General features: G+C 40.9%; 1 long non-coding RNA gene and 1 pseudogene across 1 annotated transcript in view; both read left to right on the top strand.

Annotated features, from left to right (window-relative positions):
* The window catches only part of LOC108305459, a 94349-nt gene that overhangs the window by 42598 nt on the left and 27157 nt on the right, over positions 1-24594 (top strand). The gene's annotated exons all lie outside the window — the stretch shown is intronic.
* Positions 17696-18199, top strand: LOC108305458 (annotated as a pseudogene).

Here is a 24594-nt window from a genome sequence, read left to right as displayed (position 1 = left end):
TTGTAACTTTCATTACCACCCAAAGCATAGCAACTACTATCCACATTGTCTTTACTTGTACAAGAATCTCAATGCCTTTCAAATATCAGAGAACACTTTCTGCAGTGGCTCTTGACCTCACCTAATTGTTAAAAGAATACAGAGAGATAGAGAAAGAGAGAAAGACAGAGAGAGAGGGAGAAAGTGAGAGAGAGGAAAGAAGAAATCCCACTATACTCCACTAATACTAAAAAGAGACATGGAAAATGGGAAAACACCTGGGCTTGTGCTTGCTAAGATGTTTGCTGTGGAAACAATCTGCTCATATTTAACGAGAAATGACATCATCAATCATTTCTGCCGTCACTTTAGCCGGCTGATCTCAAGAGTCGTGCTTTCTCAGATTGGAATAAAATTTAGGATGCAAGAAGAACAATTTCTATACAAAAGAAAATCAAAATTATGGAAAGAAAAATGGCCCTCAGGACAGGGGTTGTGACAATTGCATCTGGACCATCTTGTCACTCTGCCAAGCCTCCATCTTCACAGAATCCTGCATCCTTGCCAAAGGGTCTAGGTACCATAAAATGCTTTCAAAACATTATATTTTAACAATGCCGAGCAGCAAAACGGTTTGCTTTTAATGGCCATCTGTATAAAGTCTCTTTTTATTTAGGAAAATCTATTTTAAATTAAGTATCATAAGCCCACAAGCTATAGCAAACAATATTTTTCACCATATGCTCTGAATTAATATGCCAAACATTGCAACCTCTATTTTTCTTCATAAAAAGCTGCCCCACCCTGATGTGACTGTGAGCTGGAGGGTGGGAGGGTAGGAATTTTCAGTAAGGCCACCAAGGATAGGATGACAGCAAGGACTGAAAAGATAAAAAGGGATTTCTCCAAGGCCATCTCTCTTCTGCATCATCTCAATGCTGATCTGCTTCCTTTAAGGAAATTCCCTGATCCAATTTTTTGATCCACTTTCCTCCTTTGTCTGGAAACTTTACGCCCAAGAGTGCAGGCAAAGCTGCCCACAGCTTGAAAGACTTAGGAAAGTTGCTGTAATTCCTTTCACCTGTTCTGTGTGCCACATTCAAGGGTGATACGGTTTGAAAGGAAGTTTCTTTCCTCAGGTGCTGGGCAGACACAGAAACTTGGTGTTGAAGGGCCCTAGTATAGGCCATTCTGCTCTCTGCCCTTGGCTGGCATCCTTCCATTCCCTCCCTCAGTTTCCTTCTACAGGTCCCTTTCTAATGAATGCCAAAGAGTGGGTACCCTAGGACATGGAGCCCCAAGATGACCAAGAATCCACTGAGCTTGATGAGATTACAGCATTAAGGAGATTCACTTAGGGGTGGTCTGGGTGCCTTTTGTCTTTGCAAAGGGATCATGGGATGATTTGGGAGCTTGTTTCATGGGAGTTGCAGATGCCCCTAACCTCTGAACACAAACATTTGATCCTTTGCAAGATCACAGGGCTTGACTGTATGGGCCAGCGCCTCTTGCGCAGGGGTGGTGGCATCAAGAGTTGCTTCAGGTTGTAGTATAGCTTTCTCCAGGGAGACTTAAAAATCATTCAGCCTGAGACCTGATTTCCTTTGCTCATGCCTCTCCTGCTCTCCCCTAACAACATTTTTTTCTCTTTTGCCTTTTTCTCCCATCTTACCACGTGTCCTTACTTTTTTTTTCTTGTCTCCTAGGTTTTTTGGTCTCTGTCTATGCAACCTTATATGTTACTCTAATTATTTTTAATGCTTAGGATTACTTGTGACATTTTGATAACTACTAAGTACTATCCAATTTGCAAGTATCATCTCCAAATCTTATGACAGAGATTTGGTTATTATCACCTGCATTTTAGAGGTAAGGAAATGGATTCTCAGGGAGGTACGTCCATATGATTCCAAAGCCAGTGTTCTTTCTCCTTTGCCTTAATGACTGTCAGGCTCTATGTTTGGCTCTAATTTTTTAGGTGGGGAGGTAAGCTGAGGTTTATGGCTTCATACGATCATTGGGCTTTCCCAACTAGTTTATTTATCCATTCATGAATTTCTCACTATTGCTTTCCTCATAATCCTCTCTATGTCGTATATTGTCAACTGGGCTGTGTGCAAGAGATGGGGTAGAAATACAGGCATTAGAGGAAAAGCTGAGTCAGACAGTGATCCCTGAGCCTCAATTTTATTTTCCCTTAAATGGAAGCAGTGGTTGCACTTAAAACTAGCACTTACCTCTTCTTATCGAGGTGCAAATGAATGAGACAGTATGTAGTAAGTGCTTTTGCTGACTTGGGACATACTAATTAGTTAATACTGATGTCCCTCCTTCTCCAACCTCACTTTGAGCAATGGTCCCCTTCATCCCTTGCACTTCAGCCTCACCAACTCTCCCAATTCCTCTTAAGGTTCCAGGCTGTTTCCTGAATGAATTTTCAGGTCCATGGTTTCTTCTCAGTCTGAAATTTCTCTTTCTGTCCTTTGCAAGGGCTACATATCAAAGTTCTTCGATTATAAGAAAAGGAAATAAACTTCAGTTAATTTTGTCAAGAACAAATTGACCAACAGGATGACAGTTTACAAAAATGAAAAGAGCTGAAGAGCTGGGTCATAGAAAAAATGAGAATCAGGACTGCTGTTCCAGAGTGTGTATTGCTGAGTGTGTATTGCCTCCAAACTTGTGGTGTAAAATAACAGCAATCATTTATTTCATTTATGACTCTTCCGTGTGAGCTGGGATCAGGGGGAATAACGTCTCAGTTCCACGTAGCATCAGCTGGCATGGCCTGGCTGGGGCTGGAGGATCCACTTTCAATATGGCTCCCTCACATGGCTGGTAAGTTGATGCTGGCTTGCTGACAGCTCGGATGCAGCTGGAGCTGAGATCTTGGCTCTTAGGCTTCTTCACACTGTGATAAAGCTTTTACTACTGTCCTCATTGCTATGAGCCTGGAATTGGAAGGTCATGGAACAACAGCCCCTGGATTCCATGGTGGCTGGTCTCCAAGAACACGTATTCCTGGAGAACTGGATGAATATTGCACAGTTTTTTTTTTTTTTTTTTTTTTTTTGGCAGATTCTTACTCTGTCACCTAGGCTGGAGTGCAGCGATACAATCTCAGCTCACTGCAACCTCCGCCTCCCAGGTTTAAGTGATTCTCTTGCTTCAGCCTCCTGAGTAGCTGGGATTATAGGCACATGCCACTATGCCTGGCTAATTTTTTTTGTTTTTAGTAGAGACAGGGTTCACTATGTTGGCTAGGCTAGTCTCGAACTCCTGACCTAAGGTGATTCACCTTCCTCAGCATCCCAAAGTGCTGGGAGTACCCGCATGAGCCACCCTGCCCAGACAGATACTGTGCACCTTTTATTATCTAGCCTCAGAAGTCAGAGGCTCATTTGTACCATAATCATGAGGCCACTCAGATTAAGGTGGAGGAGGCACATCTCATCAGCAGCAAGTCAAAAGTCACATTGTAAGGAGAGCAGGTGAGATGGAAGATATTGTTGGAGCACTCTTTGGAAAGTATAACCCGAACAGCTCCTCTGAAGAGGTTCCTAGGACAGGCCTACAGCATTGCCCTCCAGTAACTCAGTAACTCCTGCTGCCTCTTCCTATGCATCTGATTTGAACTTCACTTCCAGGAGAAAAGAGTCTGATTGGCCTAGGTTGTTTCATGTGACTTCCCAGGGTCATGTGATGGGCATTCCTTCTAGGATCACAGAGTGAGACAGGTCAGACCCCAGCAACATATGTCCGCTGCCCCTGCTTGCTCTCAGTTTAAATTTCACTCATTCAAGGAAAGCTTTCTTGAATCCCCGAATTTAATTCTGGAGCCATGGCTCTTTTCCTTTACTCATTCTACTTTTTAAATTCACAGCACATTTAACTTCACAATTAAAATTATTTTTATGTAATCTCTCTCTCTTTGATATTGTCTGGATCTGTTTCCCCCCACCAAATCTCATGTTGAATTGTAATTCCCCATTAGGGATAAGTTTAGAGGTGGGGCCTGCTGGGAGATGATTGGATCATGGAGGTGGTTTCTCATGAATACTGTAACACCATCCTTTTTGTTACTGTCCTTGAGATAGTAAGTTCTTGTGGTATCTGTTTGTTTAAAAGTGTGTGACTTCCTCCACCCCTTGGCCATTTAAAAGTGTGTGTCATCTCCCTGCTCTCTCTTGCTCTTGCTCCCACCATGTAAGATGGCCAGCCTCCGCTTTGGCTTCTGCCGTTAATATAAGCTCTCTGAGACCTCCCAGAAGCAAATGTCACCATGCTTCTTGTACAGGCTGCAGAACGATGATCCAATTAAACCTCTTTTCTTCACAAATTATCCAGCCTCAAGTATTTCTTTATAGCAGTGTGAGAACAGACTAATATGCTTCTTCACTAGTCTAACATCTCCATGGGTAGAGGCCATTTCTCTTTTATCTTTCACTGGATATTTCTTGGTTACCACTTCAAAATCCTCCCAGTCCCACCTTTTATTCCAGTTAGGGTGATCAGTTTTGTGTGGCCTTGACAGACTTAGAGCAATTGCAACAGAATATCCCTATGCTTGGGGGTTGTTTTTTGAACACAGGGGAAAGGGACAGCTGACTTCTGCAGAAGTTTCCCAGGCCCTCATGTCAATTGCTTTCTGTCTGTTCTGGCCCTTAAGAGGCACTGGAGAGAGATTGAAGAACAGGAGGAAGGGAGAAAGTGTATTTCCCTGTCTGCCTCTAGTGGCAACTATGGCAGTGGCTGGGCAAAAGAATCTGAAGCTGCAGCTTTCCCTGAGGGTACCTCTCTCCCTGTCCTGACTTCTACTAGAGCACAGGATCAGCCAGTGCTCTAGCCCATCCCGGATGACCTTGGCTTCTCATTGAAACCATATCTGCTGTGGGTTGAATTTTGTCCTCCTGAAAGATGTGTTTAAGTCCTAACCCTCAGTACCTGTGAATGTGACCTTATATGGAAACAGAGTCTTTGTAGATGTAATTAGTTAAGATGAAGTCATTTTGGAGTAAGGTAGCCCTAGTCCATTGTGACTGGTGGCCTTCCTTTTTTTGAGATGGAGTCTTGCTCTGTCCCCCAGGATGGAGTGCAGTGTTCAAACGATTTTCCAGCCTCAGCCTCCTGAATAGCTGGGTATGCACCACTACATCCAGCTAATTTTTGTATTTTTAGTAGAGAAAGGGTTTCACCATGTTGGTCAGGCTGGTCTCAAACTGCTGACCTCAGGTGATCCACCCTTCTCAGCCTCCCAAAGTGCTGGGATTACAGGTGTGAGCCGGTGACAGGTGACCTTCTAAGAGGAGAAGACAGAGATGCAGGAGAAGGCCATGTGAACACGGTGGCAGAGCCTGGAGTGATATCTGTATGTCAGTGGTCCCCAACATTTTTGGCATCAGGGACTGGTTTTGTGGAAGACAATATTTCCACAGTCAGGTTGGGGGTTGGGTAATGGTTTCAGGGTGAAACTGTTCCACCTCAGATCATTAGGCATTAGATTTTCATAAGGAGAGCACAGCCTAGAACCCTCACATGCACAGTTCACAGTAGGATTCCAGCTCCCATGGGAATGCAATGCTGCCGCTGATCTGATGGGAGGTGAGCTCAGGTGATAACGCTTACTTGCCTGCTGCTCGCCTCCTGTCATGCAGCCCAGTTCCTAACAGGCCACAGACTGGTAATGGTCCCGGGGATTGAGGTCTTCTGCTCTACATGCCAAGGAATGCCAAAAATTGCCAAACACATTCAGAAACCAGAAGAAGGCATGGGACAAATTGTCCCTCAAAGCCCTTAGAGGAAACCAACCCTGCTGACCCCCTGATATTGGACTTCCAGACTCCAGAAACATGGAAGAACACATTTCTGTTATTTTAAATCACCCAATGTGATGTGTTTTGTTTAGGCATCCGGAGAAAACGAACATAGCCTTCTTTCCACGTTGCCCCTGCAGCTTCTCACCAGTTGCTGATCTCTAAGCTACTTTATTCATCTTCTGTGCTTTCCCCCAAACCTTTAAACTGAGATTTAAACTGACATTTAAACTGAGTGTTAAGCAGGGGCAGCAGACATATGTTGCTGGGGTCTGACCTGTCTCACTCTGTGATCCTAAAAGGAATGCCCATCACTTGATCATGGGAAGTCACATGACACAATCTAGGCCAATCGGAAAAGGGTTACCCACAAAACCAGTCCCTCGTGTTCAACTCCCACTGTTTGAAATCACTGGAGTGCTTTCAGTTTTCTCATTTTGTTTTAAATCCTTTCTTTCCTTCCCTTTCTCTTTCCCTTTCCCTTTCCTTTTCCCTTTCCTTCCCTCCGTCCCTCCCTTCCTTCCTTCCTCTTTCTGACTGTGTTGCCCAGGCAGGTCTCCACCTCCTAGACTCAAGCAATCCTCCTACCTTGGTCTCTCAGACTGCTGGGATTAAAGGTGTGAGCTGGCCTTGGTTTGTTTCCTTGACAGGCCCTGAGTGATACTATCATATAATATCTACCACTTACAATATGCTTATTACATGCCAGACATTGTGATAAGTATTTTACCTGTATTATTTCATTTAATCCTCATATCAGTCCTATGACAGAAGCATCGTGCTTGCATGCACTGAACAGATGGAGAGAATGATAAAAAGTATAACCCGATAAAGCTGTCTAACTAGAGATGAATGGGGGATTCAAACCCAGGACTGGCTGACTGCACGACTCAGGCTCTTGAGCACAGCTCTGTTCTGCCTTCCCCATGCTGGCTCCGAAGTCGACAGGTCACGTGTGTGGCATCTGTGGCCTGTTCTATGGCCCTGTTCTTTCTTCTGTTGCCTAAGCATTGCCTCTGGCAGACTCAGCATGTGCCCTGTCTCTGCTTCTCAACGAAGTTGGATCTAATCTCACAGTGGTGAGTCTTTCCTCACCACACATGCAGGAAGCGTTTCTCCCAGTCTTTCAGACATTTCTCTTCCCTGTTCAAGGACTAAAAATTCCTTATACAAGAGCCTTATACAAGATTCCTTATACAAGAGCCCATCCTGGCTGGGTGCAGTGGCTCACGCATATAATCCCAGCACTTTGGGAGGCTGAGGTGGGTGGATCATGTAAGCTTGGGAGTTTGGTATCAGCCTGTGAGATCAGCCTGTGAAGAGACCCTGTCTCTACAAAAAATTAAAATAGAAAGGATGCATCTTTGCTCAGAGTCATCTAATAATAGAAAATATGATGTACAGGCTGGTTGCAGTAGCTCACGCATGTGATCCTAGTACTTTGGGAGACTGAGGTGGGAGGATTGCTTGAGCTCAGGAGCTTGAGACCAAGCTGGGCAACGTGGTGAAGCCCTGTCTCTACTAAAAATAAAAAAAATAGCCAACTGTGGTGCCCCACCTGTAGTAACAGCTACTCAGCGGGCTGAGGAAGGAGATCGCTTGAGCCTGCGAGGTTGAGGTGGCAGGGAGCCAAGATTCTGCCACTGCACTGAAGCCTGGGTGACAATGTAAGATCCTGTTTCAAAAAAGAAAATACTATGTACAGAAAAAAGAGAGAATAATATTGTAAACACCTATTTATCCATACATATCTAGGTTGAATTTAAACATTAAAAAGTGTACTTGCTTCAGACATTTCTTTTGTTTGCAAACAATTGAAGCTTCTGTGTATCCCTATTCACTCCCATTTCCTTCTCTTCCTCTCTAGAGGTAACTGACATGTTGAATTTGTACGTATTATTTCCATGCATATTTTCATACTGTTAGCATCTGTGAGGGCCTGATAAGCAATATTCAAAACAATTTTGCATTTTAGAAAATTTTATTGTAAACGGTATCATACTTTATGTGTTTTATAGATTTATCAATGTTAATTCATATAGCCCCAAAATATTTAGCTACTACGTAATATTTCATTATATGAATAAACAACAATATATTCATCTATTCTGCTAATTGCCATTTAGATTGTTTCCACAAAGAATACTGGAACATTCTTTAACTTATTTTCTTGTGCAGATAAGTAGGAGTTTCTCTAGGGGGTATGTCCATCTCCAAATTTTCTAAACTTTTTCCAATTGCCCTCCAAAATATTTATACAGATTGAGCATTCCAAATCCAAAAATCTGAAATTGGAAGTGCTCCAAAATTCAAAACATTTTGAGCACTGATGCTCAAAAGAAATGCTCATTGATACATTTAGCATTTTGGACTTCTGTATTATGGATGATCAACTGAAAAACATAACGCAAACATTAAAAAAAAAAAATCCAACATCCCAAACGGTTCTGGTCCCAGTGATTTCATATAAGGGATATTCAACCTGTACCAGTTTGTCCCCTGTGATATAATAAAAATATATATTTTTGGTCTTAGTGCCGTGTTCCTGACACACAGTTCTAAAATGGCTTGGAAATCTCTGGAGTGATAAGTGTCTTTTGTGTGCCAGTTAAATGACTGGGGTGCTGGTAGACCTTAGATAGCTTCAGGTTGAGGGCAGATCTCCAGAAAAGCTAAGCATGATTAGAGGGGTGGCACTTTCTAAGGAGGTAAGGTGGCCTCACCTCCTTACCTCCAGAGAGGGGACAGGGGCTAGAGATGCAGCTAATCACCAGTGGTCAATGATTTAATAAATCTTGAGTAATCAAGATTTATTGGAATGGAATCTCCGTAAGAGACTCCTAAACAAAGGGGCTCAGAGAGCTTCAGGGATGGTGAACACATTCACGTGTTGGAGGGTAAGTGGTAACCCCAGAGAGGACACGGAGGCTCCATGCATGCTTCCCCATCCATACATTCCCCGTGCATCTCTTTCATGTGGCTGTTCCTGTGTTGTATCCTTTATAATAAACTGATAGCAAATCAAGTGTTTCCTTGAGTTCTATGAGCCACTCTTGCAAATTACTAAACCTGAAGGGAGGAGGTTATGGGAACCCCTAGCTTTGTAGCAAGGTTGGGCAGAAGTGTAGGCACCCTGGGTACTCAATACTTGTGACTGGCATCTGAAGTGACGGTAGTTTGGTGGAACTCAGCCCTCAAATTGGGGGAATCTGGTGCCAACTCCAGGTAGTGTCAGAATTGACTTGAACTGTAGCATATCCAGTTGAGGTCCAGAGAGTTGGCACACTGGTTGGTGTGAGGAAGATCCACTCACATCTTTGGTGTCAGAAATGTGAGTAAAAGATTCATAAAGCCTTCTCAGAGCATATGAGAGTTGCGTAGTCAATTTCTTTATGAGCACTTGGTATTGTCAGAGATTAGAATTTTTGTTAAATTTATTATACTTTTAATTTGATTTGTACTTTCTAATAATTCTGGAAGTTGAGCATCGGTTTGCATATCTATTGATTATTTAAGTTGCCTTCTCTGTTTATTACCAGCCAATACCCTTTGCCTTTTGTACATTCTGCATAGTCTCCTTGCTGGTTGTATGTATTGCAGATACCTTCTGATAAGCTATGGGTTGTCTTTTCACTTGACTTAATATAGTTTTTTGCTCTATGGAAATTTAAATCTTAATGACATAAAATTAATCAGTCTTTTATGGTGTCTGCCTTGTGTAACTTTGTTTTTGTATTTTTGAAACAGGGTGTTGCTCTTTTGCTCAGGCTGGAGTGCGTTGGCGTGATCATGGCTCACTGCAGCCTTGAAGTTCTGGGCTCAAATGCCCCCTTCCCCACTCCCCAGCCCTGCCTCAGCCTTTCTCGTAGCTGGGACTACAGGCACATGCCGCCACAGTTGGCTATTTTTTAATTTTTGAAAAATTTTCTTGTAGAGGCAGGGTCTCACTGTGTTGCCCAGGCTGGTTTCAAACTCCTGGCCTAGAACAATCCTCCGGCTTTGGCCTCCCAAAGTGCTGGAATTATAAATGTGAGCCACCATGCCCAGCTGACTGTTACCTGTTTTAAGAAATTGTTCTTCTGGATGATCGTGTTTAACCTGCAAAGACTCCAACATTTGGCCACTTTTCTTCTTAACCAGCTTCTCTCCTAATCACATTCCAGAAAAATATCCAGGCTTTCAGGGGACTTTTGCAAGCACACCTTTTGTTATGTTGACTCCTTCCGGTGTCTAGAACTCTTAATCTTTTCATAGATCTAACCTCAAAGTCACACCTAGTATGTTCCAGAGTGTATTTCTCAGGACTTAGATCCATAGAATATCTCACCATAAAAGAGATCTGTGACCAATTAAGTTTGGAAAAAATTTCAGACTATACAATGAATATTTAGGGTATGAAAGCCTTTAAAAGATCCTACAGAAGAGAAACTGGCAACTTTGTTTAATCCAATGTTCCTAATTTCACCACGGCATCATCGTTGGGGTAATATCTCTTAGCATCTAGTAGAACTTTGGATAACTACTTCTTGGGTTATTGCAAGCCTTTGATTAATTTCCAGAGATCTTAAATCTACTGATTTCAATAAATCTGACAGCATTCTCATTGCTTTTATAAAGGAGATTTTTGGATTTCTACCATTCTGGAAGTTTGCCTCATAGCAATTATATGTGTGTGTGTGTGTATATATATATATATATATATATATACACACACACACACACACGTAAATATATATATTTAAAACTTTTGCTTTAGGTTCAGGGGTACATATGCAGGTTTGTTATATAGGTAAACTCAAGTCATGGGGGTTTGTTGTACAGATTATTTTGTCACCCAGGTACTGAGCCTAGCACACAACAGTTATTTTTTCTGGTCCTCTTCCTCCTCCCACCCTTCACAAAGTAGTCCCCAGTGTCTGATGTTCCCTCTTTGTGCCCATGTGTTCTCATCATTTAGCTTCCACTTATAAGTGAGAACACAAGGTATTTGGTTTTCTTTTCCTTAGTTTACTAAAGATCATAGTCTCCACTCCATTCATGTTCCTGCAAAGGACATTATCTCATTCTTTTTTATGGCTGCATAGTATTCCATGGTGTATATGTGCCACATTTTCTTCATTCAATCTGTCATTGATGGGCATTAAGTTGATTCTATGTCTTTGCTATTGCAAACAGTGCTGCAATGAACATATGCATGCACGTGTTTTTAGGGTAGAATGATTTATATTTCTTTGGGTATATACCCAATAATGCGATGGTTGGGTCAAACGGTATTTATGTTTTTAGCTCTTTAAAGAATCACCACACTGCTTTCCACAATGGTTGAAGTAATTTACACTCTCACCAATAGTGTATAAGCGTTCTCTTTGCTTGGCAAGCATGTCAGCATCTGGTTTTTTTATGTTTTTTTTTTTCTTTTTACTTTTTAATAAACCATTCTGACTGGTGTGAGATGGTATCTCATTGTAGTTTTGATTTTCATTTCTCTAATGATCAGTGATATTGAGCTTTTTTCATAGACACTTGGCTGCATATGTCTTCTTTTGAAAAGTGACTGTTCATGTCCTTTCCAGAAATAAAATTTTAAGACACACTTTGACTGATTCTGATTTCTCCTTTTCTGTGAAACCATCCATCAAAGCTACATTGCTTACTCTTTTCTTCTTCAAATATCTATTTATTCATTTTTTAGACAGAGTCTCACTCTGTTGCCCAGGCTGGAGCACAGTGGTGTGATCTAGGCTCACTGTAACCTCCTCCTCCCAAGTTCAAGCAATTCTTCTGCCTCAGTCTCTTAAGTAGGTGAGATTACAGGTGTGCACCACCATGCCTGGCTCATTTTTGTATTTATTTATTTATTTATTAGTAAAGACAAGGTTTTGCCATGTTGGTCAGGCTGGTCTTGAACTCATGGTCTCATGTGATCCAACCACCTTGGCCTTCCAACGTGCCGGGATTACAGGCATGGGCCACTGCATTTGGCCTTTTAAATCTCTTTATATTGAGGGTCTCTCTTGAATTATCTTGGACTCTCAAGCACATTCCTGGTGTCCACGCATTTGACAGCGCTGTGGAAAGGACTTACAAGTGTAGTTCTTTTTAAACTATATTGTAATTTTTAACTTTTAAAAATTTTTGGCAGAGGCCAGTTCACACCCTGGTTGTATGTCCCAAGTGTTTGTGTTGTTAATCGGTGAGTTATTGTACCTCAGGACACATTTTCCTGTAGAAACAATGTTCTGCATCAGAGCTTATCAAACTTTAATGGGCATACAAATCACCTGGGGGGACCTCCTTGTTAAAATGAAGATTCCAGTTCGATAGGTTTGTGGCAGAGCCTGTTATGCTTTCCTAAGCTCTCATGTCATGGTCATGCCCATGCTCAAGGTCTGCAGACAACAGTTTGGGTGGTGAGGTTCTATAAGGCTATTACGCAGAATGCAGCCTTTATGAAAGACTGCTTTAGGCTCTAATTTGGTGAAAATGTGTTCCTGAAATACCAAATAAAGGAATCATGTATGATGAAAAGGCTTCAGATTTCCATCAAAACTGCAGGTCATCCAATCATTCATAATATAGATTAAGAAAGCTTTAGTGGGCTGCTGTGTGAACCAATAATCAGGCATTGTATCAAGCCACGGACAGTCAGATGTGTAGCTGATATTCATATTCATGTAAGTACTGCCTCCTTTGTGAGTCTCCATCTAGCAAGACCTGTCTCCTCAATGAAATAGGTAGCATCTTGTGCTTGTGACACATACTCACTACTTTTGCTTCTCAGGGTACTCAGCAGAGTGGGAGGAGATGAATGTAGGCAGGTGGTTTAATTTTTATATTCCGCTATGTGATGCTGGCTGGCTTAAGAGTATAGTGAGCTCTCTATTGACCTTACAATAAAATATAATGCCCTTCTCATGGCTTTCTATACTCTATATAACCTGACCCTAGCTTGTTTCTTTGACTTTCTCCTCTATTGCCCCATCCATTGCTCATGGCACTTTAGCCACCTGAGCCCACTTTCTGTTTCTCAAATATCCTGAACTTGCCACCCTTTGAAAGAACACCCTCAAGGGTTATTTGGCCTGTTGTTTTCTCTGCTTTAACAATTCCCTCAGATCTTCATATGGCTGGCTTCCGTTCCGATGTTATCTCTTTAGAAAAGCATTCATGACGTGTCTACCTACTAGTGACCAGTGTCTTTTATTTTATTCATAGTATTATTTCTTACTTAAAATACTGCATGTATGTGTGCATGTAGTAGGAAATATGTGCCCTGACTCCCTTCCCTGGTTGGTATGTCCACTTCCCAGCTGACATGGATTTTGATGGCCAATGGCCCACGTCCGCACCTTTCTCCAAATATTACTCTTGGTTAATGGGAGCCATCTCACCGACGAATGCCTAGGAGGCTGTGATGGCACACATCTCCTCCACAAGGCAGCGTGCAACCAATGACTCACTAGTGCAATGTCCCGACATGGGTCAGCTAAGTGGCGCCATTTGCACTGCAGAGCTTCTGTTGAGATCAGACAGAGGCTAGACTCAGCTTTGCTTGGTTTCATCCTCTGTCTGGTTCTGCTCTCTACACTAACTTACAAACCTCCTGTACAACTTGTTTATTGAGTCTTCAATAAATCAAGAACCCCCATCTCAGACCCTGGTGCTGGAGAACCCAGCTTCGACAACATATTAGTTTGCTTATTTAAAATCTGTCCTCCTTATGCAAATCAAAACCACACTGAGATATCATCTCACGCCAATTAGAATGGCAATCATTAAAAAATCTGGAGACAACAGATGCTGGAGAGGATGCGGAGAAATAGGAACACTCTTACACAGTTGGTGGGAGTGTAAATTAGTTCAATCATTGTGGAAGACAGTGTGGTGATTTCTCAAGGATCTAGAAATAGAAATTCCATTTGACCCAGCAATCCCACTATTGGGTATATACCCAAAGAACTATAAATCGTTCTACTATAAAGACACATGCACACAGATGTTCATTGCAGCCCTGTGTACAATAGCAAAGACCTGGAACCAACCCAAATGCCCATCAATGATAGACTGGACAAAGAAAATGTGGTACATATACACCACGGAATACTACGCAGCCATAAAAAACGATGAGTCCATGTCCTTTGTAGGGACTTGGATGAATCTGGAAACCATCATTCTCAGCAAACTAACAGAAAGTCAAGCACCGTATGTTCTCACTCATAGGTGGGTGTTGAACAACGAGAACACATGGACTCAGGGAGAGGAGCATCACACACAGGGGACAGTTGGGGGAGGGCAGGGGAGAGACAATGGGGGATGGGGAGGGAAGCGAGGGTGGGGAGGGATAACATGGGGAGAAATGCCAGATATAGTATGCACCAAAAGTAAAATAAATTAAAAAACAAATGAAAGAAAGAGAAGAAAAAAAAAATCTGTCCTCCTTAACCAGGTGTTGGCATGCACCTGTAGTTCCAGCTACTCAGGAGGTTTAGGCAGGAGACTTGCCCTGAGCTCAGGAGTTTGAGGTTGCAGTGAGCTATGCTTGCTCTGCAGCATTCCAGCCTGGGTGACGAAGTAAGACTTTGTCTCTAATAATCATCATAATAGTAAATATATAAATAATAAAATCGATTCTGTTTACTAGAGCTAAAGCTCCATGGGAGCAGAGGTTTGTGTGTTTTTTCTTCACCACTGTTTTCTCAGGCAATATTCATCTCATAGTAGATGCTCATTAAAGATGTGTTGAACATATGTTGAATGAATAAATTTGAATTCACATAATGAGCTTCATAGTAACGGCAGTTCAGTATTATTAGGGCTACAATCCACCAATCTACCCTATTCGCCAAATGGACATGCTGTCCCACCTTAGAAACAAGCGTAGATCTTTCTCCATGGAGTGAACTGCAGGTTTGCCTCTCTTATTTTTATCCTTATGAAATGCAAAATCATAAAAAGCTGGGGGCGGGGTTGGGATGTCAAATTCCACCCCACAATACGCCTTCTTCAAGTATCTGATTACACAAAGTCCTCAAAGAATATGATTAATGTAACTAAGCCATATTCACACTCTGACATTCTTCCCAGCCAAACACATATTTTAGCTTCACCCAATTCCTTTCAACAAATAAGCTGTTTTGAAAATGATTTCCAGGGCGATGTCTGTTGCCATAGGAATGACATTAAATGAAAAGGACAGAAAATATAGAGGGTGATAAACTGCATGCTTGGATGACACACTTGACTTGGAAGCCTGTGTTCAAATGAGGCATACATGCCAAGATTTTTATGAAAGACAAAATTAAAATGTATCGCTATCAAGCTGTAACTGACAAGGTATTGTGTGGAGGCTGTTAACATACTGCTCCATATATTTATTGTTTGTCATTTTACTGGCCCTGACAAAGGTCTCTCAGCGCTGTAAATCACACCATTAAATCTGCCACGAGCAACAGAGACTGTTGGAAGGAAGAGAAAGAAAACGTGGTGTTGAATCTCGGTTTCTGATACATGCTGAGCTTCTGGGTGAGCTATCATGTCATCCAAGGAGCCTTCCCCCTTTGGGCTGACACTTTTACAAGTGTCCGATTGTTGGCTTTTGACCCTTTGAAAAGAGAAAAAAAAAAGAACAAACAAAACATGCATCCTCCCCCCACCCTGTTTTCAATTGCTCCTGATTTTTCTGTTGGGTAAGATGCCCAGAAGTTGCCACCAACCTCAGCCCTAGTTTACATTCCTTTTGGGCATAAAACCTCAGATGCAATGGGGTGCATTATGGATGGTGCCTCGCCAGAGGTGGCTTTTGTTGTTTTCTCAAAGATGTGAAGATGCGCTTGGGTTACCATGAGCCTCTCTTTTACACCAGCCAAGGCTTATTTGTTCTTGAACTGGTAAATTAATACAATCTTCACACCTGCAGTTGCAGATCAATGTGGGGATGTATAAGACAGCATCAAGTAGCTAGGTGCTGCCTCTCTGTCTAGCTAAATATCAGAAGACTTGACATTTCACCCACCTTCATCATTTCTTGTCCAGATGTTAGTGTTATGGAGACTTTCCCTGGGCACTGGGCAGTTTGAGTGCTATTGTGGAAAAACAGAAATGCAAGTTAAGAGCTGAGTTGGTATATCAGTCAATTTTCACACTGCTGTAAAGAACTTCCCTGAGACTGAGTAATTTATAAAGGAAAGAGGTTTAATTGACTCACAGTTGTGCATGACTAGGGAGTCCTCAGGAAACTTACAATCTTGATGGAAGGGGAAGCAGGCACTTCTAATATGGTAGCAGGAGAGAGACAGTGTGTGAGGAGGAAGTGTCCAACACTTATAAAACCATCAGATCTCATGGAGCTCATTCACTATCACAAGAACAGCTTGAAGAAAACTGCCCCCATGATCCAATCACCTCCCACTATGCCTCTCCCTTGACACATGAGGATTATGAGGATTACAATTTGAGAAGAGATTTGGGTGGGGACACAGAGCCAAACCATATCAGTTGGAATCTCAGATTCTCTTCAACGAAATGTGTGTTTTGGGCAAGTTTTTAAACCTCTGTGGACCATAGTTTCCTTATCTGTTTGAATAAAAAGGGAGCAAAGGGGTGTTAGATTTCAATTCCCTCTAAGTTTCCTTCCAGCTCAAATTTCAAATACAATGAAAGGAGTATGAGTGGCTATCTAGGGTGTTCTACTGCCTCTGGGAAAGACTAGCCTATATTATCCAGAATATATCTCAGTCAGAGGGGAGTCTCAATGAAGAGCAATCAGGCAATGTGTTTTTCTTCCAGTTGGAATAAAGGAAAGAAAAAGAAAAAAACATCACCTCCAGCACCTAAACTCGGGAGTGGGAAGACAAGAATTCAATCACTAGTTTGGAGTGGGGACAGTGTTTTCAGGATTCATTAAATATGGGAGAGTTCCCTGCCAATGCTTCTCTGTCTTGTCTGCATTTATTTTTGCAACACAAAGGGATGTTTTAGACAACAGAGTTAAAGAGGGAAGACAGCTTTTATCTACACGCTTATATGCAGTCTCTTTTTCTGAAATCTTCTGTGATCAGGATCATGTTTGAAGACCTCCATGCACAAAAATTAGGAAGTGTATTCTTAAACATTTTTAAGGCGTACCTTTTACACTTTTGGTCAGTAATTGTCAGAACTGTGTATATGCATGCTTCAAAATCAGCAACCTATATATTGAGTTTGCAATAATCCTATAATTACAGATTTGAAGGAAAGTTAAAATTGCTTATAATTGAGAGAAGGCTGACCAGTGAACCATGCCATTCTTTCCTCCACTCCCTAGTCTTAGAAGCCCCACCCTGCTACTTGGAGAGGCTCTTTTAAGATGCCCCTGTGATAAGATCAGGCAAGGAACAAAATTCTAAGTTTATAGTTGGTATTGACTCCTAGGCCTGGGTTCTGGTTCTATAGTTAGTACTGATTTGCCCCTCTTCCAGTGGGGTTAATCAGTGCTGCTTAAATGAGCAGATTCTAGAATCTGCCAGGGTTGAAGTCTTGGCTCCACCCTTGCCGTGTGATCTTGGAAAAGTCATTTCACCTCTGAGTTTCCTCACTTTTCTCATCTGTATAATGTGGTCGTTATGACCCAATGATATAAAGCATGGTGGACCAGATTTATTGCATAATAAGGGCATAATTGCTTGAGAAGTTAGAGGCCAGCCAGGGCAACAAAGGAGGCCCTATCTCTACAAAAATAAATAAATAAAAAATAAAAAATTAGCTGGGTGTGGTGGCTCATGGTTGTAGTCTCAGCTACTTAGGAGGCTGATTGCTTGAGGCTGGGAGGTCGAGGCTTGCAGTGAGCTATGAAATTGCCACTGCGCTCCAGCCTGGGAGACGGAGAGGGAAACCCTGTGTCTAAAAAAATAATAAAATAGGTAGCCATGGCGTCTCGTGTCCTTTCCTCCTGTGTCCGCCGCCTGCCTGCGGCCTTCGCACCGCTGCCCCGGGTCTCCATGCTGGCCGCCGCCCAGCCTTTCAGCACCTCTCTGTGCTCCGCGGGGACCCGGACGACGCCCGGGCCTTCGCAGCCGGCCTCGGCGCTCGCGCAGGTTCGGGGTAGAGTTCCACAGTTGTGCCGTCTGCATTGCGAAGCGTCCCCTTTGACATTAGAGGGCATCCAGGACCGTGTTCTTTACGTATTGAAACTCTATGACAAGATTGACCCAGAGAAGCTTGCCGTAAATTCTCATTTTATGACAGACCTGGGCTTAGACAGTTTGGACCAAGTGGAGATTATCATGGCCATGGAAGACTAATTTCGGTTTGAAATTCCTGATATAGATGCGGAAAAGTTAATGTGTCCACAAGAAATTGCAGATTACATTGCAGATAAGAAGGCTGTATATGAATAAAGTATCAGACCCTTTAGCTTTGTTGAGAGAGGACACAGATGATACTGATGGACAGTGAGGACACAGTTCGGCATTATTGCAGGCTCTGACAGAGTAATTCGGGGGGACTTGTATTTAAATTGTGTGAGTGTTTTTCTCTTTGAAAATAAATCTATAAAACCAACAACAACAACAAAATTATATCAAAGGATTAACATGCATATACTATTTAGAAATTTTAGGAATCAATATGAGATAAACATTTAAAAAGAAAAACGTGTACAAAGGAAAGATATATATAATACGCCAAAGGAAATACATGTAACTCATACTCTGAGATAATCAAACAAAGAAACAACACAAAACAAACAAACAAGCTTATGGTATTTTCCTGTTATCACCTTGGCAGAGTAAGCTGATTGAGATTGCCTGGAGTCAATGAAGTTTGAGGAAAATAAGTATCTCCTATTAACAGTGGAGTTGTCTCTGGGTAGTGAGATTATAGATAATTTTGGCTGAAAATAACTTTGTGTATTATCTGAGTATTTTTAAAAGACACATTTCTTTTATGTTGAGGGAAAAAAGGTTTTTTTGTTTTTGAAATAGCACACTAAAAATATATTTGATAATATTAAGTAAAATAGAACAGTGATTCATACCTTGTTTGTTGTTATTCTTTAGTACACCCATGTTGAATTTTTAGTTGGGACAGCGATGTTTGAATAAATACAGATTTACCATATTATCTCATTTCTCACTCAGAGTGGCACTTTAATATCCTAAAATTACAGCCCCCATACAGTTGCTTTGTTATAGATTTACTTATAATTTCCTTGAGGATGAAGCTACTTCCATAAATATAATTAACAAATGCCAAGAACAATTTGCCCTATTTATATTTTAAGAAAAAAATTGAGTCAAAATTTAAAATGCTTATATGGGAAAGAAGCTGGATCACATATTAAATTCTACCAAAAATTAGAAATAAAAGACTTAGAGAAAAAGTTTGGGTGCTACTTAGAAACGTATCCAATTATTATAATCTCACCATTCTAGTAGCTTAACATAATGTGAGTTCATTTTTCATTCATATGATATCCAGCTGTACAGGTGTGGTAGTAGGAACTAGGGAAGCTGCTCCATGATCCGTGTAATCATTTAGGGGCCCAGGCTGATGGAGGCTCTATCATCTTTACTAAGGCATCTGAAGGCATGGAGTGTGCTGAACAGCCAGCCACTCTCTGGCAATCTCTACTAGCTATTATGTTCCATTAATCTATTATTTATAAGACATGTGTGACATTCAGTATACTATTCAAATTATTTTTCCTCTCCATCAGGGAATTCCAGGTGTTTTCTCAGAAAGTTTGATCTTTCTGTGTCCCACTCTGTCCCACAGGCTGGAGTACAGTGGCGTGACTATAGCTAACTGTAGCCTCAAACTCCTTGGCTCGAGCAATCTTTCTGCCTCAGCCTCCTAAAGTGCTGGGATTACAGACATGAGCCACTACACCTGGCCATTGTCACAAAGTTTTAGCCAATTTCCAACTCTCCTACTTCCTAATTTGGCGATGGTGCTGTGTCACGTGTTCACAGACATTTATTTTGCCAATACATTCTCCAAACCATTCTTTCCATCCTGTCCCACCATGTGGATACTCTTGTTCCTGAGTATCACACTGCACAGTGAGAGCTACTCTGAAGAGTACTTTCAGGTGCTACATTTAGACACATTACATGCCTTTTCATTAAGACATCAGGGCAAACCTTCAAAGCAGCCTTTAAGAACAAGTTGTATGAATGAAGAACTAGGCATAGAGGCAACAGATCAAATGACCAGGGACATGCAACTAATAATGGACAGAAATGGTAAATGAGCCTCAAACTTTCTAATTCCAAAGAATTTCTACTCTTCTATGCTGTCTCTTAGCCTCTACTCTTATTTCCATTTTCTGCAGACCACCTTTTCTCTCAACACCCTCACTGTTTTGTTCAGCTCCCTTCCCCCTGCCTTGTGTGAAATAGCTACCTATAACTTTTCAGCTGAAAACTCTCTGAAGGCAAGCGTTCCTGTGCTTCACAAGATACATTGCCAATCATTTTTGCTAGCTCTGGCTTCTCTCCTCAGCCTGTAACATGATTCAATTTGTTTGCAGTGTTCCCTCTGTAATAGTTAATAACATTTATTGAGTTCTTCCCGTGCGCCAGACATTCTGCTAAATGTTTTCCATGAATTATCTGAATGTAGCCTTAAAACCACTCTGTGGGGGTAGCCACCATGATCATCATCTCCACTTTATAGGTGGAAAAATTGAAGCTTAATTATCCTGCCCAAGGAGACCAGCTTGTCAGTCATAAGCTAATCTTGGAATTCGGGCCTTCCATCTTCAAAGCTGCTCCTTATGGTTTTGAAAGCCCGCTGGGGGTGCACTGTGAGGGTGGAAGAATCACCCACGTGGAGTGAGAAATACCCGCTAGTGCTGGCAGTTCTAAATCAAATGTAGTTTCTCTCTCTTGCTTTTTCCCCAAAGTACTTCAAGCAAACCCCGATGAAGAGGGATGCCAATCTAACACCACGTGGCTCTAGCACCACGTGGCCTCTTGTTTTCATATGTGATTGAATGCTCAAATTTGTTCGAAATTCTTTTTATGGAAAACTGTTTTCGAATAGTATAATTTTCAAAAGTTCTCAATGGAGTGGGGAAATTGGATCGGCACATCACCTGCATTTATTTTCTTTTCCCAGGCAATTTTGAAAGGACTGTAAAAGATCTTTTTTTTTTTTTTTTTTTTTTACATGTTAATCTTCAAAATTCTTCTGGAGCATATAATCCTGAAGTGAGCTTAACTGCAACCAATACTGAGTTTTCATTTTTTCACAAGCAAACAAAAAAAACCACCGAAAAGATAATTTACCAGTGTAAATTCCTTTCTGCTGATCTTTTTATAATGTGTATTTTTTTGATGTTTTGCTTTAGTCATATGAGTTTTGAAGGGATGTGGATTTTTTACACAATGTAAGAGGATTATAGAGAATGTGATTTGATAATACCACTTAATTTGTACTAACCTGTAGTGTCATTCTAAGTTAAGGTTGCATTTTTAGGGAGTGTGTTTAAATAAGGCACCCCACAGAGTTCACCCTGAAAGTATTAATATATCTTAATATAAGAGCAAATCTAATTACTTAAATTTCTTTTAAAAAAAACTGAGTCTGTCAAATGAGCACATTAATAAACCAAATTCCAAATTATCACATTTTAAAGGTGCCTTGAAAGCGTTAGCATCCTCTAGTATAAATATTACATAGATATTTCTCATTAATTTAAATGAGCAAATTTGATATGATGCAAAATTTAACAAGCTTTAATTTTTGTCTTCTAGTGACTGACAAAGAGAAATCTAGCAGGTCTCTAATCACACATTGCTATTGCGTTCTTTACAAACTTGATTTAAAAGCCAACAAAACCTTGAAAAAAATGTTTACTTAAAAATCATCCATGGCCATTTTTCTTATGTGATTCAACCAGAATCTTGATCAAAATGTCAAGATTTTTGTTCCTTTCTTTTTATTTGAAAAAAATTATGTCCCTTATTAGACTGGAATCAGTAAAAGGTAGTAGATAGTTGTTATGAAACACAGCAATGAAAATGAATACAGAGCAGGTATTTTTGCCTTAAAAAACCTGTTGTATCAGAAAAGTACCTTAAGCCAGTGAAACTGCACATGAATCTCTTTCCATTGCTCACTAATTCTTACAGAAGAAAGGAAATGCCTGTCTATGCATCGTTTCTCTGTCAGCTTCAAATGAGATCCTCTGTTGGCTAGGAGCATTGTCTATCATTTAGGAACCTCAATGTTCAGATTAAAAAAAATTAATTAAGGGTCTTGATATAATAAGCTAATGCTTCATGTTTCTTACCTGCTAGAAATTATTTGGGACTTAAGCATTTTATAGGTAACATCTTAATAAACATGGCAAAGGAATCGAGAAGACGAGGAGGATCAAGAAATTATTAAAAATGAAAATGTAAGTAAGGAAACATCATTATTGAGCCGTTATTAATCCTGCATGTTTACTAATGATCATTTGCAACTCTCTCTAAATCTCTCTCAATTTAAATAGATGCAATTTTCATCCGTCACACTAACTACTATGCTGCTTTTGAACCCTTACTGTCAAAGGACCTATTTTAACAATGGGGGTCTTGCCAGTGGAATTCTCAATGGGATGAAACCCGTCCTTTAGAAGTAACCAGGCAGAAATGAGAATTGGGGAAAAGAGGCAAGATTGCATGATAGTCTGGCCACATGTTTCTGAATGACAAAGTATCCTGGAACTACTAATTTCAGAATGTGAAAGGAATTCCACTAAGCTCCAACCTGGAAGACAGTCGCCAATTTTCTCACTGAGAAGCTCAGAGGTCTGGCTCACTGTGTTGTAGGCCCAAGAATGACTGATCCGGGCTTCCGAAATCTCACCTCTTTTGTCTAATTGGCTGCATCAGTAAATTGCTGGTGGAGAGCCTTAAAATTTACAGAACAGGAATAGGCTGCAGTTTTACAGAAAGGCAGGTGTGAGATGATTAAACATTCACTGTCTCCCAGCACTTTTAATCCCTCTGACCAATTACCTGGCATATAACTTGGAACAATTGACAGAAAATGAGGTTCTTACTGAATCTGTGTGTGTGTTTTAAATGCATATGTGTAACATATAACGTGATTGCTCATGAAGAGTAGTTTATTTCTGTTTTCTTTTTCTCCTTTTTTTTTTTTATTTATTTGAAATTTTTGTGATGACTATACCTAACATCCTAGAAAAGCCTTCTTTCAATAACTTATTAAGAAAGGTTAGTAAGAATTCAAACTTGGATGAAAGTTTGTACCAGACAGGGTATTTTCAATCCTGATAATTCAATGTCTTTAAATAAAAAAGTTATGTGCTGATTTCATGAATTAATTGCTGAAAAATTTCTAGTTTTACTTTATTATTGTTATTATTTTTGAGTCTAACTTTGTCACCCAGGTTACAGTGGCGTGGTCTCCGTTCACTGCAACCTCCACCTCCCAGTTCAAGCGATTTCCCCACTTCAGCCTCCTGAGTAGCTGGGATTATAGATGCCTGCCACCACATTTGGCTAATTTTTGTATTTTTAGTAGAGACAGGGTTTCACCATGTTGGCTAGGCTGGTCTCAAACTCCTGGCCTCAAGTGATCTTCCCACCTCGCCCTCCCAAATTGTTAGGATTACAGGTGTGAGCCACCGCACCCAACCTAGTTTTACTTTCCATTCTTTTTGCCTTTCATGCATCTATGAAAGTATACAGACTTTGTTAAAGCATTCATTATAGAAATCTGATTTGACAAGTATTCTTTGGCCATCTAATATATATTTAGACTGTTTAAGAAGTAAGAGTTATCATATGAAGAACAGGAGGAGCTTAAGACATGGTCTCAGTTCCTGAATTAAGACCACTCTCATGAGACAGGAAATTAGAAATAAGTACAGAACAATATGTTATCAATTCCCAAAATGAAAAAAATAGATGTTAAATGCTCTTAGAAGTTAGGGAGGTATACAAACTAGATGGTTCTGGCAAATATTTTAGGGGAGGAGGGACTAGAAGGATGGTTTTTGGATAGAAAGCATGAGATAAACAAGAATAAGGATTCCCATAAGGTTGATAACTTGAAAATTAGAAGCCCCTGCTATTTACTTTTTGTCAGCAAAGGGAGCAGGTGTTGTTTCAAACACAAGCTCGAGAACAAATGAGACACTAGAGCTTTTTCTTCATGAAAAAAAGCAGTTGTTTATTTCTCTCATTGGTAGATCTGCCTTGTGTTATAAATCTTGGTAAAACTTTAGGGTAGGGAGATGTATGATTTGGAGACCTATGAGCTTCCTACAGAATAACTCTTGAAAGGATAGAAAAGAGAAGCTCATCGAAACCCAATGGTGAGTAGTATTCCCTAGAAGATGTCTTATTTGCCTTTTATGCCCAAACTGGAAGCCAAAATAAGACAGAACTAGTGGGCCCGCTGAAATATGTGGAACCCAGGTAAAGACATACTGGGGGACACAGGTGGGAGTTGCACGGGAAGAATTGAGGCCTCTATAACTGATGTACCTTCCCCCACTGGCCTTTCCATGAGATCATGTTATTCATCTGAAAGAAAGGCCAATGAGAGAGAAAAGACCATCAATAAGTAGAATTTTATGAAACTTTCTGGCTTTTAAAAAGCAACCACAGAGCTAGCTGGATTGAAGGAACAAACCTGAAAGCTGTGGGAAAGAGAACAGCACATTTGATGAAGACCATTCCTTTAAAAATTAAATGCCCAATCTACAAATACAGGGTTTGAGGATAAGAGCTGCCGTTCTGCGATGGAGGGACGCTCCAGCTTTGGGCTTCCTGACAGCTCCTCCTTTCTTGAGTTCCTATTG

The sequence above is a fragment of the Cebus imitator genome, unplaced genomic scaffold (assembly GCF_001604975.1).
Source record: "Cebus imitator isolate Cc_AM_T3 unplaced genomic scaffold, Cebus_imitator-1.0 Scaffold63, whole genome shotgun sequence".
Classification (NCBI taxonomy): Eukaryota; Metazoa; Chordata; class Mammalia; order Primates; family Cebidae; genus Cebus; species Cebus imitator.
This window is presented reverse-complemented; position numbering and strand designations above follow the sequence as displayed.